This window comes from Nycticebus coucang, chromosome 8 (assembly GCF_027406575.1).
Source record: "Nycticebus coucang isolate mNycCou1 chromosome 8, mNycCou1.pri, whole genome shotgun sequence".
NCBI classification, from domain to species: domain Eukaryota; kingdom Metazoa; phylum Chordata; class Mammalia; order Primates; family Lorisidae; genus Nycticebus; species Nycticebus coucang.
In genome coordinates, this window is record NC_069787.1 from 2937252 (window position 1) to 2955119 (window position 17868).

General features: G+C 44.6%; 1 protein-coding gene and 1 pseudogene across 1 annotated transcript in view; one reads left to right on the plus strand and one right to left on the minus strand.

Annotated features, from left to right (window-relative positions):
- Window positions 1-17868, plus strand: part of RAB7A (RAB7A, member RAS oncogene family) — a 78919-nt gene that overhangs the window by 25362 nt on the left and 35689 nt on the right. The window lies entirely within an intron of this gene.
- LOC128593094 (uncharacterized) lies at window positions 11061-11201 on the minus strand (annotated as a pseudogene).

Sequence of the window (17868 nt, forward strand, 5' to 3'; positions counted from 1 at the left end):
TTTGAACCGTCTGGGACCAGCTGGACAACAACTGCAGCAAAAAATGGCCGGGTGTTGTGGTGGGCGCCTGTAGTCCCAGTTACTTGGGAGACTGAGGCAAGAGAATCGCTAAGGGCCAAGAATTTGAGTTTGTGAGCTGTGACACTATGGCACTCTACCAAGGTCAACATAGTGAGACTCTGTCTCAAAAAAAAAAAAGAAAAGAAAAAAGCTTATAAGAGACAAAGAAAGACATTGTATATAATAGAACCTCTGTAGTTAATCACCGCCCTACATTGACCATCTTCTTAAGTTGACATAATTTTCTTTTTCTTTTTTTGAGACAGAATCTCAAGCTGTTTCCATGGGTAGAGTGCCTCAGCCTGGTTTTTTTTGTTTGTTTGTTTGTTTTTTTGAGACAGTCTCAAGCTGTTGCCCTGGGTAGGGTGCCGTGACATCATCATAGCTTTACAGCAACCTCCAACTCTTGGCTTTAAGTGATCCTCTAGCCTCAGTTATTTCTATTTTTTGGAGAGATGGGGTCTTACTTTTTGCTCAGGCTGGTCTCGAATTCATGAGTTCAAGCAGTCCACCCACCTAGGCCTCCCATAATGCTAGTATTACAGCCCTTACAGGGTTTTTGTTTTAGTTAAGTCTCACTCTCTTGCCCTGAGTAAAGCGCCGTGGTGTGATAGCAGCCTCAAACTCTTGGGCTCAAGTGATCTTCCTGCCTCAGCCTCCTGAAAAGTTGGGACAGGCACCCACCACAGTGTCTGGCCACTTTTAGAGACAGGTTCTCACTCTTGATCTGGCTGGTCTCGAATTCCTCAGCTCAAGCAGTCCACCCACTTCAGCCTCCCAAAGTGCTAGGACCACAGGCATGAACCACCTCCCTCAGCCCCTACTCCCTTCGTTGACCCATTCTTTTTTTGGTTTTTGGCCGGGGCTAGGTTTGAACCTGCCACCTCCGGCATTGTTGACCCATTCTTTACAGTTCCTTGAGTGGTCAACTTACAGAGGTTCTACTGTAATAATAAAAGGTTTAATACAACGAAATGATAAAACATTTCTTTTTTTTTTTTTGTAGAGACAGAGTCTCACTGTACCGCCCTCAGGTAGAGTGCCGTGGCGTCACACGGCTCACAGCAACCTCTTAACTCTTGGGCTTACGCGATTCTCTGGCCTCAGCCTCCCCAGCAGCTGGGACTACAGGCGCCCGCCACAACGCCCGGCTATTTTTTGGTTGCAGTTTGGCCGGGGCTGGGTTTGAACCCGCCACCCTCGGCGTATGGGGCCGGCGCCCTACCCGCTGAGCCACAGGCGCCGCCCAATAAAACATTTCTAAACATTTACACACCTGATGGACCATTGAAAATATATGAAGCAAAAACTGACATAACTGAAATGAGAAGTGTTGAATTCTGTGTTGAATAGTGGAAAGAGCAAGCACACAGATGAGTGAGGAACTAGAACAGAGAGAAACCAGCTGAATCTTAACGACATCAAGACATTCTATCCAGTGAGAGAATGCATATTCTTTTCAAATAAAAGTAGGACTTTCGTCAGGATGAGACGTATGTTCAGCTACAAATCAAGTTTCAGTAGATTTTAAAAGATATCATAGGAATTATTATCTCTGACCAAGAGAGATGTCAGTAATAAAAGAATGAGTCAAAGAAGAAATCACAAGAGAAATTAGAGAAGCAAAGACACAATTAGAAAAAGAAAATCCAATATTGCAAAGCCTATGGGAGACAGCAGAAGCAGAACCAACAAGGAAATTTATAGCTATCAGTGCTTACGTTGAAAAGGAGGAGAGACCTCAAATCAGCAACCTCACACCTTAACTAAGTAGATAACAAAGAACAAAATAAACCCAAAGTTAGCAAAAGCAAGAAGACTAGAATGTATTTTTTTGAGACAGAGCCTCAAGCTGTCACCCTGGGTAGAGTGTGCTGTGGCATCACAGCTCACAGCAACCTCCAACTCCTGGGCTCAAGTGATTCTCCTGCCTTAGCCTCCCAAGTAGCTGGGACTACAGGCACCTGCTACAAATGTCCGGCTATTTTTTGGTTGCAGCTGTTGTTGTTTGGCGGGCCCGGGCTGGATTCGAACCCACCAGCTCAGGTGTATATGGCTGGAGCCTTAGTGGCTTGAGCCACAGGCACCGAGCCAGCAAAAGCAAGACTAGAATATAATAAGATAGGGGAAAATCAGCAAATCCAATAGTTAGTTAATCGAAAAGATTATCAAAATTAACAATGCATTACTTTGACTAAGAAAAAAGAGAAAACTAGTATCATAGATGAAAGTGAATTTTTTTGTTTTGGGATAGAGACTTACAGAAATAAAAAGGATAATAAAGTGTACTGTGAGCATTTGTACGCCAACACATAGGATGACCTAGTTGCTAAGGACAAATTCCTGGAAAGCCAAATCTACCAAGACTGAGTCAGAACGAAATAGAAAATCTGAACTGACTTGTAGCTAGTAAAGAGATGGAATCACTTATTAAATAACTATGGATAAAGCAAAGTCCTGGACCAAAGAGCTTCACCGGTAAATTCTACCAAATGTTTAAAGAAGGCCTTAAGCCGTCTTTCTTAAACTTTTCCAGAAACTTCAAGTAAAAGGAGTGCTTCCTAACTCATTTTATGAGGCCAGCTTTACCTTTCATACCAAAGCCAGACACGGACACCATGAGAAAACTATAAACTAATAGCCCTACTAAAAATAGAAAAATTAGCCAGGCATCATAGCATATGCCTGTAGTTCCAGCTACTTGGGAGGCTGAGGCAAGAGGATCGCTTGAGGTCAGGAGTTTGAGGTTTCAGTGAGCCATGATGATGCCACTGCACACTAGCATGGGTGACAGAGTGAGACTCTGTCCCAAAACAAAGAAATTTATTTGAAATACATTTCTGTTGTCACAAAGAAAATCCTGAGGTCATTGTTTTAAGGGGTCTTTGTTTTTGTTTTGTTTTGTTTGAGACAGAGTCTCACATGTCACCCTCGGTAGAGTGCTGTCGTCACAGCTCACAGCAACCTCTAGACTCCTGGCCTGAAGTGATTCTCTTGCCTCAGCCTCCCGAGTAGCCGGGACTTCAGGCGCCCGCCACATTGCTCAGCTATATTTTGAAGCGGGGTCTTGCTCCAGCTCAGGCTGGTCTCTAGCTCATGAGCTCAAGCAGTCCACCCGCCTCAGCCTCCCAGAGTGCTGAGATTACGGGCTGGAGCCACTGTGTTTGTCCTAAGGGATCTTCCCCATTTCTGAATGCACATCAGGCTTTGGTCAAGTAGTAAACAAACCAGATCTTGATTTCTGCCTTGAAGTTCAGTGAAGGAAATCTTAAACATGCCCCTTTGTTTTACAAATGAGAGAATTAAGATTAAAATCAGTACCTTCTCTTCAAATTCTTCCAAAAAAGCCAAACTGTTGCCTCAACTGGTTGGTGTCTGACCATGAACTGTGGTTTCAAAGTTACATTGAGGTTATTGAGTAGCTACAAGGAAATTCAGAAATTACATTCTAAAGCAAATAAAATGAACTAAACCACGTATTAGTTTCTCATGGTACCATCAGGAATTCACTGTTTTGCTGGAAAAGCCACAGGAGCCTAAGATGATGGATAGGGAATGTGAGTGGTTCATTGTCATCCTGAATCAGTATTTAGCAGTGATGTCCCTGAAAGTGGTCCGAGGGAGGTTGTACATTGATCATCTCATGAGGCAGGTGAACCTTTATTTATTATTTTATTATTATTTTGATTGCAGTATTTTGGCTGGAGCCAGTTTTGAACCTGCCGCCCTCGGTATATGGGACTGGCGCCCTACTACCTGAGCCACAGGCACCGCCCCAGGTGAACCTTTATTTTGCCAGGATCTTGCAGGCAGAGTTTGAGAATGGATGGATTTTCAGCTTGAACCCCTTTAAACCAGTGGTTCCCAACTTTTATGCATCAAGGACCAGTTTCATGGAAGATCATCTTTCCATGGACGGGGTAAGGGGCTATTAGATTTTCTTTTTTTTTTTTTTTTGTAGAGACAGAGTCTCACTTTATGGCCCTCGGGTAGAGTGGCATGGCGTCACATGGCTCACAGCAACCTCCAACTCCTGGGCTTAAGCGATTCTCCTGCCTCAGCCTCCCAAGTAGCTGGGACCACAGGCACCCGCCACAATGCCCGGCTATTTTTTGGTTGCAGTTCGGCCGGGGCCGGGTTTGAACCCGCCACCCTCGGTATATGGGGCCGGCGCCCTACCGACTGAGCCACAGGCGCCGCCCTATTAGGTTTTCTTGAGCGCAGCCTTAGATCCCGTGTGTGCACAGTTCACAGTAGGGTTCACCTTCCTATGAGGATCTAATGCCACCGCTGCTGCCTGCCCGTTCCTAACAGGCCACAGACCAGTCCACTGCCTGGGGGTTGGGGACCACAGCTTGAAATCTACTTTACAGTAGCATTATTTGTGAAACGAGGGTGTTGTGAAACTTTTTTTTTTTTCCAGTTTTTGGCCGGGGCTGGGTTTGAACCCACCATCGCCAGTATATGGGACCAGCGCCCTACTCCTTGAGCCACAGGCGCTGCCTGTGAAACTTTTGACATTCTCTACTTTAGCATTCTTCCTCAGCCTGAAGACCTCATCAGCATTTGCCTGAGCATTGTAGCACTCCACATCACCTGAAACCTCCAGTGAGTGAGCTCTGTTAGGGTTTCATATGTGTGATTTGGCTAAACATTTGTGTGTGTCTGTGGGGCTGTTTCTGGATGAAATACGTGTTTGACTCAGTAGACAGTAAAGCAGACGGCTCTCACCGTGGGCAGGCCTTATGCAGTGGAGGCTGAATAGAGCAAAAGGCTGAGCAAGAGAGAATTCACTTTCTCTGCCTGGCAGTCACTGGGTTGGGACATAGCTGTTTTTCTGCCTTTGGACTCTGGACTCCCCCTGTAACTTACAGTATTGGCTCTCCTGGTTTCAGATCTTCCAACTGCGGATCACGAGGCTGTGCAGCCTCCTTAATCTTGTGAGCCAGTTCCTAGTAAATCTCTCGTTACAATCTATTGGTTCTGTTTCTCTGGAGCACTCTCATAAATCCGGCATGAACAGTCACTTTTTACCAGAGACAGCTTTTGTCCTGGGGGTATCTTTTTTTTTTTTCAGTTTTTGGCTGGGGCTGGGTTTGAACCCACCACCTCTGGCATATGGGGCCACGCCCTACTCCTTTGAGCCACAGGTGCTGCCCATCCTGGGGGCATCTTTATTAAATTCATTCTTTTCATACTTCTGTTTTACAAATACTAATATTTCATGCCATTTGGAGTACTGATGTCTCGTTTGTAAGTACCCAGATATATATACTCCGGCAAAAAAGGCTTTTTGATTGTTAAGCATTTGCATGAAAGTGAGGAAGTTCATCAAGCAACCACACAGGGGCAAAACGTAGAAATGAAAGATGGGTAGGATTTTGGTGAATGAGGAATTACAAGCACAGGATTTTGGTGAATGAGGAATTACTGGTGGAGACCTTGAAATCTCTTCTGGTCACATCCTCCTTGTAGGAGGAGCTAGGCAAAACCATGTCATTCTCTGCTGCCAGTCCTGTCGCAATGTGAGTTCAGGTGTGCACCTGTGTAACATGTGACCAGGCTTCTTCACCAGTTTGCCTATGAAGTCCTCCCTACGACCCCAAGAGATGGGCAGGAAGCCTCTCTTACAGATGAGGAAGGAAATTTATTTCTTAAGCTATTCAAGTAGAAAACCCAAGAATCTTTTTTTTTTTTTTTTTTTTTTTAGAGACAGAGTCTCACTTTTATGGCCCTCGATAGAGTGCCGTGGCCTCACACAGCTCACAGCAACCTCCAACTCCTGGGCTTAAGCGATTCTCTTGCCTCAGCCTCCCGAGTAGCTGGGACTACAGGCGCCCACCACAAGAAAACCCAAGAATCTTATTTTTCAGCCCCTAAATCCTTCACATATGTGTATACAATTTAAGTACAACTGTTCTGAGATTTCTTAGCCTGTTGCTATGCCCTACTTTTAAATTCTGGCCTGTTTTTACTCTGAAGACCGTCTCTGTACCTCCTCGTTGACCATTCAGCATGTAGATACTCTCTTTGGAGAAGCTTTCTTTAAGCATGCACACAAAGTTGAGTTAGACTCCCAGTCACCTCCAGCCCCTATTTTGTGTTGAGAGTTTCTTTTGACTACAAAATAATATGTGCTCATTATTTTAAAACTTCAAATAAGGTAAATAATCAAAGTCCTCTATTACTCCCACATCCCACTCTTAGGAAAAAGCCTCCGTATTCCTAGGCCACGTTAAGGGTATTTGTCTCTCTGTCCACTTACCTAGTAACTTCTTAAACCAAGCTGAAGTAGGGGAGAATATCTGAGTCATCTTGCAGCTCGAGCGGTTGGCCCAGTGCAGGTGTTTACCAAATGATCTCTTTTAAGGTCACCAGCCTCTTAATAGGCCTGTGTACCAAGGCCTGTCCCCAAATGGGCATGACTTCTGAGTTAGCAGTCCTTTATTTAGAAATCAAAGACTTAGTTCTATACAACAGATTACTCTTCCGGAAAACCCAGGCATTTCTCCTCTAGAGAATAGCTGTCTGCCTGTAAATCCCGTTTTAAAAAAAAATCAGAATTTTAGTTAAATTACAAGGACAGTCTGATTGTACAGAAATTCTATTAGTCTATTGAAATAATGATGTAGGTAAGATTCTGGCTGTTTCAGGCATTGCTGAAAAGCAGTTGGGCATTTAATATTCTCGTTTATGTCTGTTCCTGCCTGCCTGGGGCGTGAGAGCCCCTTCAGGGCTGGGTTATGGTGCACTTGTCTTACACAGGACAAAGCCCTTGTCTGAGCGTGTTCTGACCCTGGACTTGGCACCATATTTAAGCCTATGTTTTGCCATTTACCTTGAAGTGAAATTTTAAATCTATTGAAAAATAAAAAAAAACTTCATGGTACTCAATGCCACTGATGTATACAGTTTAAAATGGTTAAAATGGTAAATTTTATGTGTACTTTACTACAATAAATTATATATCAATTATAATATTTTTCTCTAACTTCATGCTAATACGTTTGAAAACCTAAAGGCGAAAGTCTCCTGGCAACATTGATCTATCAGCATTCATCCCTGTGGAGGGAGGAGCTTAAAAGGGAAGAAACTATGCTATTATTCATTCTTTGTCATAGACCTCTCCATCTCACATTTTTTCTTTTTTTTTTTTTTTGTAGAGACAGAGTCTCACTTTATACCCCTCGGTAGAGTGCCATGGCATCACACAGCTCACAGCAACCTCCAACTCCTGGGCTTAGGCGATTCTCTTGCCTCAGCCTCCCGAGTAGCTGGGACTACAGGCACCCGCCACAATGCCCGGCTATTTTTTGGTTGCAGTTCAGCCGGGCCCGGGTTTGAACCCACCACCCTCGGTATATGGGGCCAGTGCCCTACCGACTGAGCCACAGGCACCACCCCTCACATTTTTTCTTAATGTCCCAAAGTCTTATCACCCCACCCCCCAAACAACAACAACCACCCCCCTCCAAGGAAAAAAAAAACAGGAAGGAGTTAGGTAAAGTCAGGAAGGATTGCTTAAGTCTGAATGAGTACGGAGTGTACTCTTGTAGAAGTAAGGAGCAGGGGTGAGTACCTTACTGATTAAACAAACCTGAAGTACTTTGGAAGGTTAGTTTCGGGGCATTTCTACTTGTCAGAGTTACCTGGACCAAGTGTTAACAGGCCAGTTCCAGTGGGGGAGTCTGGGGTGAGTATCAGAAGCTATTTAACCTGACTCTGATGTAATTAAGAGCTTCTACCCTAACTGTTGTTCAGAAAGCCACCCCTCCAATTTTGAGTAGCCATTTTTTCTTGAAATATTTTATTATGAAAATACTCCACACTTATAGAAAGTAAAGAGACTCATGTTAACACTCTCTCTCTCCCCCTGCTTCCGCCATCCCTCTCCCATTCCCTTACTTCATTTCAGCAGTTAGCATTTTATATTATTTGCTTTATCTGCTCTTTTGGTAGTAGACATGATGGTATTTCCACCCATAAATGCTCTCAAGTCTTTTAATCTAGTATTACTCCTATTTTTATGTCACTCATTACCTTTAACTTTGAAAAGATAGAGCCGGGCGGCGCCTGTGGCTCAGTGAGTAAGGCGCCGGCCCCATATGCCGAGGGTGGCGGGTTCAAACCCAGCCCCGGCCAAACTGCAACAACAACAACAAAAAAAAAAAAATAGCCGGGCGTTGTGGCGGGCGCCTGTAGTCCCAGCTGCTCGGGAGGCTGAGGCAAGAGAATCGCGTAAGCCCAAAAGTTAGAGGTTGCTGTGAGCCGTGTGACGCCACGGCACTCTACCCAAGGGCGGTACAGTGAGACTCTTGTCTCTACAAAAAAAAAAAAAAAGAAAAGATAGAGCCACTTGTCGTAACAGTGTGTTCCACATTCTAAGTTTGGCTGTATTTTGATGTTTAAAGTGTTTGTCTATTCTGTTTCTTGTGAAATGGAAATGAGGCCTAAAGGCTTGAGTAAATTTAGTTTATATTTTGACAAGAATACCTCCTAGGTACTTCCCTAGTAGGGATGGTAAGTTTGATTTCTCTATTAAGGTGGTAACAGCCAGTTCACAGCATTGTGAAGATGCTCTTCCCTCCCACCCCAACCTCTGTGATTAGGAAGTGATCCCTGGGGTGATATTCTGGTGCCACTTGGTCTTTATCTCCCCACCCACCTTTCACCTGTGGTATTAGCATCAATTATGATCTTAACCTGGATCTTTGTTTTCTGGCTGGTGTGGTGGCTCACACCTCTAATTCCAGCACTTTGGGAGACCAAGGCAGGAGTGAACCCAGGAGTTCTAAGTTACAGTGACCTTCCACTGCATTCTAGCCTGGGCAGTAGAGTGAGACCCTGTTTCTACCAAACCAGGCATGATGGCAGGCACCTGTGGTCACTACTCTGGAGGCTGGGGTGGAAGGATCACTTGAGCCTAGGAGTTAAAGTTATAGAGTGCTATGATTGCACCCTGGTATTTGATACCTCCAACCTGGGCAACATGTTGAAACCCTTGTCTCTAAATAAAAAAATAAAATAGTTTTTCTTTTCTTTTCTTTTTTCGTTTTCCTTTTTTTTTTTTTTTTTTTTTGAGACAGAGTCTCACTAAGTCGCCCTCGAGGGCCGTGGTGTTACAGCTCACAGCAACCTCTGATTCTTGGGCTTAAGCGATTCTCTTGCCTCAGCCTTCCAAGTAGCTGGGACTACAGGCACCTGGCACAACACCTGGCTATTTTTTAGTTGAAGTTGACATTATTTAGCGGGTGCCAGCTGGGCTCGAACCTGCCAGCTTTGGTGTATGTGGCGGGCGCCCTGCTCAGTGAGCTATGGGCGCCGGGCCAAATAGTTTTACTTTTTCACATTCTCACCAGCAGTATATGAAAGTTGCAACTGAGCCCTACTATGAAACCAATTTATAGCTTTCATATGAAAGCTATAAACCAGTTATAGCCCAAGAATATGGGGAAAGGGGAGAGGGAGGGGAGGGGGGAGGATGGGTGGAGGAAGGGTAATTGGTGGGACCACACCTACAGTGCATCTTACAAGGGTACATGTGAAATTTACTAAATGTAGAATATAAATGTCTTAACACAATAACTAAGAAAATTCCATGAAGGCTATGTTATCCGGTGTGATGAAAATGTTTCAAATGGTTTATAAAACCAGTGCATGGTGCCCCATGATTTGCATTAATGTACACAGCTATGATTTAATTAAAAGAAAGTAAATATTATACATTCATTTAAAGGACCATATTTGGGCCCTGTTAATGAAATTCTGTGTCTTAACAATGAATATAATATTTATATTAACTTTCAAAAAAAAAAGTTGCAACTGCTCCATTTTCTTGCTGATACCTGGGATGGTCATTTGAAAAGCTTTTCGCTTTTCTGATAGGTATGTGGTAGCATCTCATTTATGTTTTTAATTTGCATTTCCCTAATGAATAGTAATATTGAACATCTTTCACTTGCTAACTCTTTGGTGAAGTACCAGTTCTTTGTCCACTTAACTTTATTGGGTTGGGGTTTTTTCCTATTGAATTTGAGGGTTCTTTATATGCATATTCTGAGTATAAGTCTTTTTTTTTTTTTTTTTTTTTTTTTGTAGAGTCTCACTTTATTGCCCTCGGTAGAGTGCCGTGGCCTCACACAGCTCACAGCAACCTCCAACTCCTGGGCTTAAGCAATTCTCTTGCCTCAGCCTCCCGAGTAGCTGGGACCACTGGCGCCCGCCACAACACCCGGTTATTTTTTGGTTGCAGTTTGGCTGGGGCCGGGTTTGAACCCGCCACCCTCGGTATATGGGGCCGGCGCCTTACCGACTGAGCCACAGGAGCCGCCCTCTGAGTATAAGTCTTTTTTGTCAGATGTGAGTTGCAAATATTTTCTCATGCTCTGTCCCCCTACATCATCTTTCCATTCTATAAACAGTGGTGGTTTTTTTGTTGGTTGGTTTGTTTTGAGACAAAGTCTCACACTGTCGGCCTCAGTTGTCACTGCTCTTTAGCAGACCTGGCCTGGGCTTGAACCCGCCAGCCTCGGTGTATGTAGCTGGTGCTCTGCTCACTGAGCTGTAGGCGCTGAGCCTAACCAGTGTTTTTTTTTTTTTTTTTTTTTTTTGATGAGCATAGGTTTATAATTTCAATGAAGTTTAGTTTGTCATTTCTTCTATGGATCACTCGTTTGGTGTGATGTCTGTAAATTACAACAGACTTAAAGATCTTTTTTTTTCTCCCCTTTGGAGACAGTCTCAAGGTGTTGTACTGGGTAGAGTGCCATAGCATCACAACTCACAGCAACCTCAAACTCCTGGGCTTAAGCAATTCTCTGGCCTCAGCCTCCCAAGTAGCTGGGACTACAGGTGCCCGCCACAACGCTAACTTTTTCTTGTTGCAGTTGTCCTTGTTGTTTTAGCTGGCCAGGGCCAGGTTCGAACCCTCCAGCCTCTGTGTATGTGGCTGGTGCCAACAGACTTAAAGATCTTAATTGGCTTTTATTTGCAATTCATGAATCAGGTCAGCCTCCATTCTGCAAAATAAAATGAAAGCTCTCAAAGGACAGCAGCAGAACAGTGGGCTTGTAAGGGTCGAACCATTGAACTGATGAGAACAGATACTACACTTGATCTTAGCCTAAAGGCTGAGAAGAGATGGGGGAGTTGAAACATCGAAGGCTTCCTTATTATGTCAGCTAAAACTGGACTGTTTGAGTATTATCTCTCTCGATTTCTTCAAAGGTCAGATAAATAGCCTAGTTTCAGTTTGGTGATGTAGGACTCTAGCCTGAGTGACTCTGTTTTGTTTGGGTCTGATCTCTTGGCGCCCAGTGCAGGAGTACAGCCTAAAACATGGTATCCCATAATTTTTGTTTAACCTATCTAACAAATCTTTGCCTAACCCGGCCAGGCGTGGTGACTCACACCTATAGTCCTAGCACTCTTGGGAGGTCGAGACAGGTGGATTGCTTGAGCTCATGAGTTCAAGACCAGCCTGAGCAAAAGCGAGACCGTCTCTACTAAAAATAGAAAAACTGAGGCAAGAGGATTACTTCAGCCTAAGAGTTGGAGGTTGCTGTAGCTATGACGCCATGGCACTCTACCCTGGCCGACGGCTTGAGACTGTGTCTCTCAAAAAGCCTTTGCCTAACCCAATGTTCTGACAATCTTTTGAAATAGCACTGGATTTTCTTTTTTAGACAGAGGTTCACTCAATAGCCCTGGGGTAGAGTGCTATGGCGTCATAGCTCACAGCAACCTCAAACTCTTGAGCTCAAGCACTCCCCTTTGTTTCAGCCTTTTGAGTAGCTGGGACTACCGGTACCCGCCATGACACTGGGCTAGTTTTTCTGTTTTTAGTAGAGAGGAGGTCTTGCTCTTAGGCAGGTCTAAAGCTCCTGAGCTCTTGGTATCTACTCACCTTGGCTTCCCAGAGTGCTAAGATTTTTTTTTTTTTTTGAGACCGAGTCTAACTATGTTGTCCGCAGTAGAGTGCCATTTAACCCAAAGGTTAAATCATCACCTCTAACAGATGTAGGAATTTAGTATAAGGCCCAAGGAGGCCAAATTACTTAACATCCACTTGAATAGCTAATACTGTATTACATTTCAGAATCCTGATTTAAATCTGAGTCCCTGAGGTCCTAAGTTGTAGGTTGGTCTGAACCAAAGTTCTTCTGAGAAAGGAGCAGGGCTGCCTCTGCTTCAGGGAAGAATGTTGGGATCATCCCTGAAAGCCATTGCATTCTGACCTTGGTGTGCCTAGTTGTAGACTATTAGTATTCTAGTCATTCCTCAGGTTGTTGTTTGTTTTGGGGGGGCTTTTTGAGACAGTCTTACAGTCTTATGTTGTCCTTGGTAGAGTGCCATGGTGTCACAGCCACAGCAACCTCAAACTCTTGGGCTTAAGTGATTCTCTTTCCTGAGCCACCACAATGCCTGGCTATTTTTTGTTGCAGTTGTCATTGTTGTTTTAGATGGACTGGACCAGTTTCAAACCTGCCAGCATCAGTGTATGTGGCTGGTGCTGCTGTAACCACTGTGCTATGGGAGCCGAGCCTTCAGGGTGGTTTTAATTTATATTCTTTCATAAGTGAAGTTGAGTGTTTTTTCACATACCTATTAGCCATTTGTTTATCTTCTGAGAAATACCTCTTCAGGTCATTTATTTATTTTTTACGTGGGTCATTTGTTTTGTTGGTACTGAGCTTGAATTCCTTATGTATTTAGGGTATTGACCCCTTATCAGATGTATGGTTTACAGATACATCCTCCCTCTGCGTAATTGTCTCTTGACGCTGTTGACAGTTCCCACCCTGGTCCTTACTGGAGAGTGAAGCACATTGTGACTGCCTTACAGGATTGCATACATACAATTCATGAGGACCTTCTCCTGTCTGATAAAAACATCAAAACTGTCGCTAGCAAGTTTTCACACTTAATCATTTAACAAGGGAAAAATTGGTGTTACACAGACTTAAAGACTTGAAGATTTAATGCTTTGGCATTGCTCAGGTAAGGGTTCTGTAAAAGCTGTTTCTAGTTCATCAGTGTGATCAGTTTCCATTCCTTGATACTCCTTATTTTGACAGCGTGTGCTTGACTTCATATTCAACAGTTTGAATGTTGCTTTGCTTCGGTGCTCACCTCAGTTTAGTGTTTGGATACCCCTAGTTTGCTAGGGCAGTGGCTACAAATATTTTGGTTGTGTTGCAGCCAAGTGAAGAATTCAGATGTTAAATAATATCTAAAGTTTCCCATTGAAGAGCCAGTGTCTTTACTCTGCTTTCAGGAGTGAAAGAAGATGGCATAGGCTCAGGGCCTGTAGCTCAGCAGGGTGTCAGCCACATACACTGAAGGTGGCAGGTTCAATTCCAGCCCCGGCCTGCCAAACAACAATGAAAACTACAACTAGAAAATAGCCGGGCGTTGTGGCAGGCGCCTGTAGTCCCAGCCACTTGGGAGGCTGAGGCAAGAGAATCGCGTAAGCCTTAGAGTTTGAAGTTGCTGTGAGCTGTGATGTCACTGCACTCTACCCAGAGCAATAGCTTGAGACTTTGTCTCAAAAAAAAGAAATGGTACATAAATCAAGTAATGAAATGAGTAATGACCATGAATCGGGGTTTCAGGTGTTTGAGGGCTGTATAGTAACCCTGGTAACGTGTCCCTGGATTGTTAGATGAGCACTATACGGTAAAATTTTTTGTGATAATAGAAATGTTCTATATCTGCTGTCCAGAGTAGTAGCTTTAGCCCCTGGTAGCTATTGAGCACTTTAAACATGGCTAGTACAGCTGAAGAACTGTATTTGACTTCTCCTAATTTCACGTCAGTAGCCCCCTGTGGCTAGAATCTATTGTTTTGGACAGCTCAGGTCTGTACCTGTGTTTCCCAGCCTTTTTTTTGTTGTTGTTTTTCCCCAGTCTTTTTTTATTATTACACTTCTCTTCTGCTCCCTAAGCCTTTCTACAATTTTCTCCCCTACTGTTTCTCTTGCCCCAGTGAAATTTTTAATACTGCAGATATCCTAGAGGCGACTAGAAGGCTGTAAAAACTTAGTTAATGTCACACCTTTTAAGAATGCATGGTAGGGCTTGGTGCCTGTAGCACAGTGGTTGTGGCGCCGGCCACATGCACCGAGGGTGGCAGGTTCAAACCCAGCCCCAACCAGCTAAAACAACAATGACAACTGCAACAACAACAACAAAAATAGCCGGGCATTGTGGCAGGTGTCTGTACTCCGAGCTGCTTGGGAGGCTGAGGCAAGAGAATCGCTTAAGCCCAAGAGTTTGAGGTTGCTGTGAGCTGTGATGCAACGGCACTGTACCCAGGGCGATATAGTGACACTCTGTCTCCAAAAAAAAAGAATGCTTGGTGGACTGAGGGTGGGCTTCGTAGGGAAGCCTAACCAAATGTTATACTTCTTCGGGCATTATAATGACAAAGACTGATCTTACTTGTGATGAGTGGGACTTAAAAGCTAAGGAAGATACTGGAGATTTGTATAATTCTCTGTCATCCTTTTTTGTCTTCAGTGACATTCTTAAGGTATCACCCTGTTTTAGTAACAGATAGTACTTGTGCAAAGATAGAGACCGTTTTTTTTGTTTTTTTGTTTTTGTTTTTTTTTTGCCTAGGGCTGGGCTTGAATCCGCCACCTCCAGCATATGGGGCCGGCGCCCTACTCCTTTGAGCCACAGGCACTGCCCTGTTTGTTTGTTTGTTTTTTTGAGACAGTCTCAAGCTGTCGCCCTGGGTAGAGTGCTGTAACGTCATAGCTCACAGCAACCTCCAACTCTTAGTCTCAAGTGCTTCTCTTGCCTCAAGTCAAGTAATGAAATGAGTAATGACCATAAATTGGGATTTAAGGTGTTTGAGGACTATATATTAATCCTCATAAAGTTTTTCTACTTTTAGTAGAGACAGAGTCTTGCATTTTGCTCAGGCTGGTCTCGAACTTGTGACCTCAAGCAGTCCACCTGCCTTGGCTTCCCAGAGTGCTAGGATTACAGGTTTAAGCCACCATACCCAGCCAAGATACAGACATTTAAGAGAGTTACTATGTCTCATCAGCTGGAGGGGGACGTTAAGGGACCTGGGGGACATGTTGTGTGCAGAAGTGTTGAGAGAACGAAGATACTGATCTGGGGATGGAGAGGCTGGGTGTCTCCCGATAAAGAAGGTAGAGATAGGTACTGTGCTGCCGCTCAGGGTAGGGCAGGGGGGAGAATTACAGAGACAGAATTCACCACTAAATCATTTTGCAGCTAGGATTGTTTGAAGATGGAACACTGCATAGGAAATGGTTCATCACCTCTGGAAGTGCTCAGGCAAGAACCAGGCCATGGGTCAGGGTGGTGGGCTAATAAGTACCTTCCTTAGTAAGAGTTGACATAAAATGGCTTCTAAGGATGCAGTATGGTTGAGCTTAAGGTGCTTTCATTTTGTTCTACCACTGGCCTCACTGTTTCTAAATACATAGAAAAATAGCGGGGCCTTGTGGTGGGCGCCTATAGTCCCAGCTACTTGGGAAGCTGAAGCAAGAGAATCACTTAAGCCCAAGACTTTGAGGTTGCTGTGAGCTGTGATGCCACAGCACTCTACCAAGGGCAACATAAAGTAAAATAAGACATCTTGCTCAGCAGGGAATTGTGGAGTAACAGCTGAATTTGGCCACTGAGGTTTCTAATTTAATACTTGTAAAGCTACTAAATAGAATGTTATATGCATTAGTTTATAGAAAATCAAGACAGCCTTCTTTGGAGAAAGTGCTTTTTAGTTTAGTCTGTAGGTCATCCCTAACATGCAGCCCAGTAACTGACACTTCATGGGCACTTAGAAAGTGTTCCCGCTGAACTAGGTGTGTTTATTCCTTAGGTCATGGTCAGTGACTGCTGCTAAATTTGAAATGGGAACACATGATTGCACATGTTTAAGTCTAATTAGTGGGGTCTAGAAGAGGGATTTGGGGACATAGGCTATTTTAGCCTGAGACAAGTACGATCTTGTGAGCAGTAGCCAGTGCCCTAAGGAACAGGAGAACTGGAAGCCCGGATTCAAGTTGATGCATGGGAGTAAGTCACCTCGGGATCCAGTGTCCTTATTTTCAATGTCGCTTTGATTTGCTTCTCTTGGGATTGGCCAGCTAGGAGTTCATGAAGGTCTCTTTATCTTCTTAAATGGCGAAGGTCTTACGCTAAATGTGACTCTTCACTGCCGTGTTTAACCATGTAACATGATGATCACATTATGATTTTAGGTGGTACGTGGCGAATGCACGGCATATATTAGAAATACAGCACTGAGGTGCCATGTAGATACAGCAAAACCCATGAACTTAGGATGAGGGAATGCACTAGTGAGATGTGAAGGCGAGATGGCGTTGGCCATGTACGTGTTATCCATCCACATTAGAAAAGCCCTCATCTAATGGAACCACTTGCTCAGTACTCACGTGCCTGGTGGAGTGCTGAGAGCTGTTGCTGCGTTGTCGCATTTGTGGAAGGTCTGCATTTTTCATATGGAAGCAGAGATGAGATTTAAGTGGCGCGTGACCCTAAAGCCCAAGGTCGTTTCGCAGCTGCAGCACCTCCCTCATAAAGGACAGGCTTTTCTCCCCACCTCAGCCTCACCATTTAGTCCTGTCTGAGCATTTGGGAGCCTCTCCTTTTGGCTCTTTTCAGTGACGGCTATGCCTTAAGCATCTTCTTTGAATTGGACAGCCAGGATGTGGCCTGGTACCTAGCACTTGACTCCCAGTGAACATTTGAATGTTGGAGGATGATTCTCTGAAAGTGCCATGGAAGCTCCCAGGGGCAGCACTGAGGGATGGTACTACTTCAATGACCCTGAAGCTTAGCTGTGGTAAGGAACTGCAGCAAGGCAGTGACTGTGTCTCCAGGAGCTTCCAGTCCTCCCATGGGGTCTCACCCCCTTTATTCCCTTTCTACCCAGGAGCCTGCTCAGCTGGAGGGGACAAGGTCTAGACAGTCTTGAGAGCCTGTCTTCCTGGACTCCACTCTCCAAGCCCCAGAGCATCTGGGGCCTGGCACCTTTTATTTTTAAATTTTATTTTAAAAATTGAGTATTTTCTTTTTTTTTTTTTTTTTTTTTTTTTTTTGTAGAGACAGAGTCTCACTGCACCACCCTTGGTAGAGTGCCGTGGCCTCACACAGCTCACAGCAACCTCCAACTCCTGGGCTTAAGCGATTCTCTTGCCTCAGCCTCCCGAGCAGCTGGGACTACAGGCGCCCGCCACAACGCCCGGCTATTTTTTGGTTGCAGGTTGGCCGGGGCCGGGTTTGAACCCGCCACCCTCGGTATATGGGGCCGGCACCTTACCAACTGAGCCACAGGCGCCGCCCCGAGTATTTTCTTTTTTTAAGAGAGAATCTCACTCTGCCACCCTGGATAGAGTGCTGTGGCGTCAACCTAGCTCACAGCAACATCCGCCTCCTGGGCTCAAGCAATCCTCCTGCCTCAGAGTACCTGGGACTACCGGTACCCACCACAACACCCAGCTAATTTTTCTGTTTTTAGTAGAGACAGGGTCTGGCTCTTGCTCAGGCTGGTCCTGAACTCATCCTCCCAGAGTGTTGGGATTATAGGCGTGCACCACCCTGCCACCCCAGGCACCTTTTCATCCTCCTTGCATCGTGACTACCTGTGTATGAGCCTCCTACCCACCTGAGGGCAGAGCAGGTAGGGAAGGAAGCAAGCTCTGTTGTCCTTGGTGGGCTCTAGTAAGATGCAAAATTTATTGAAACTTGGTGAGGAAAGAAGAGTGCCAAGGCATTCTTCATGTCTTATACAGTCCTTCCAGAT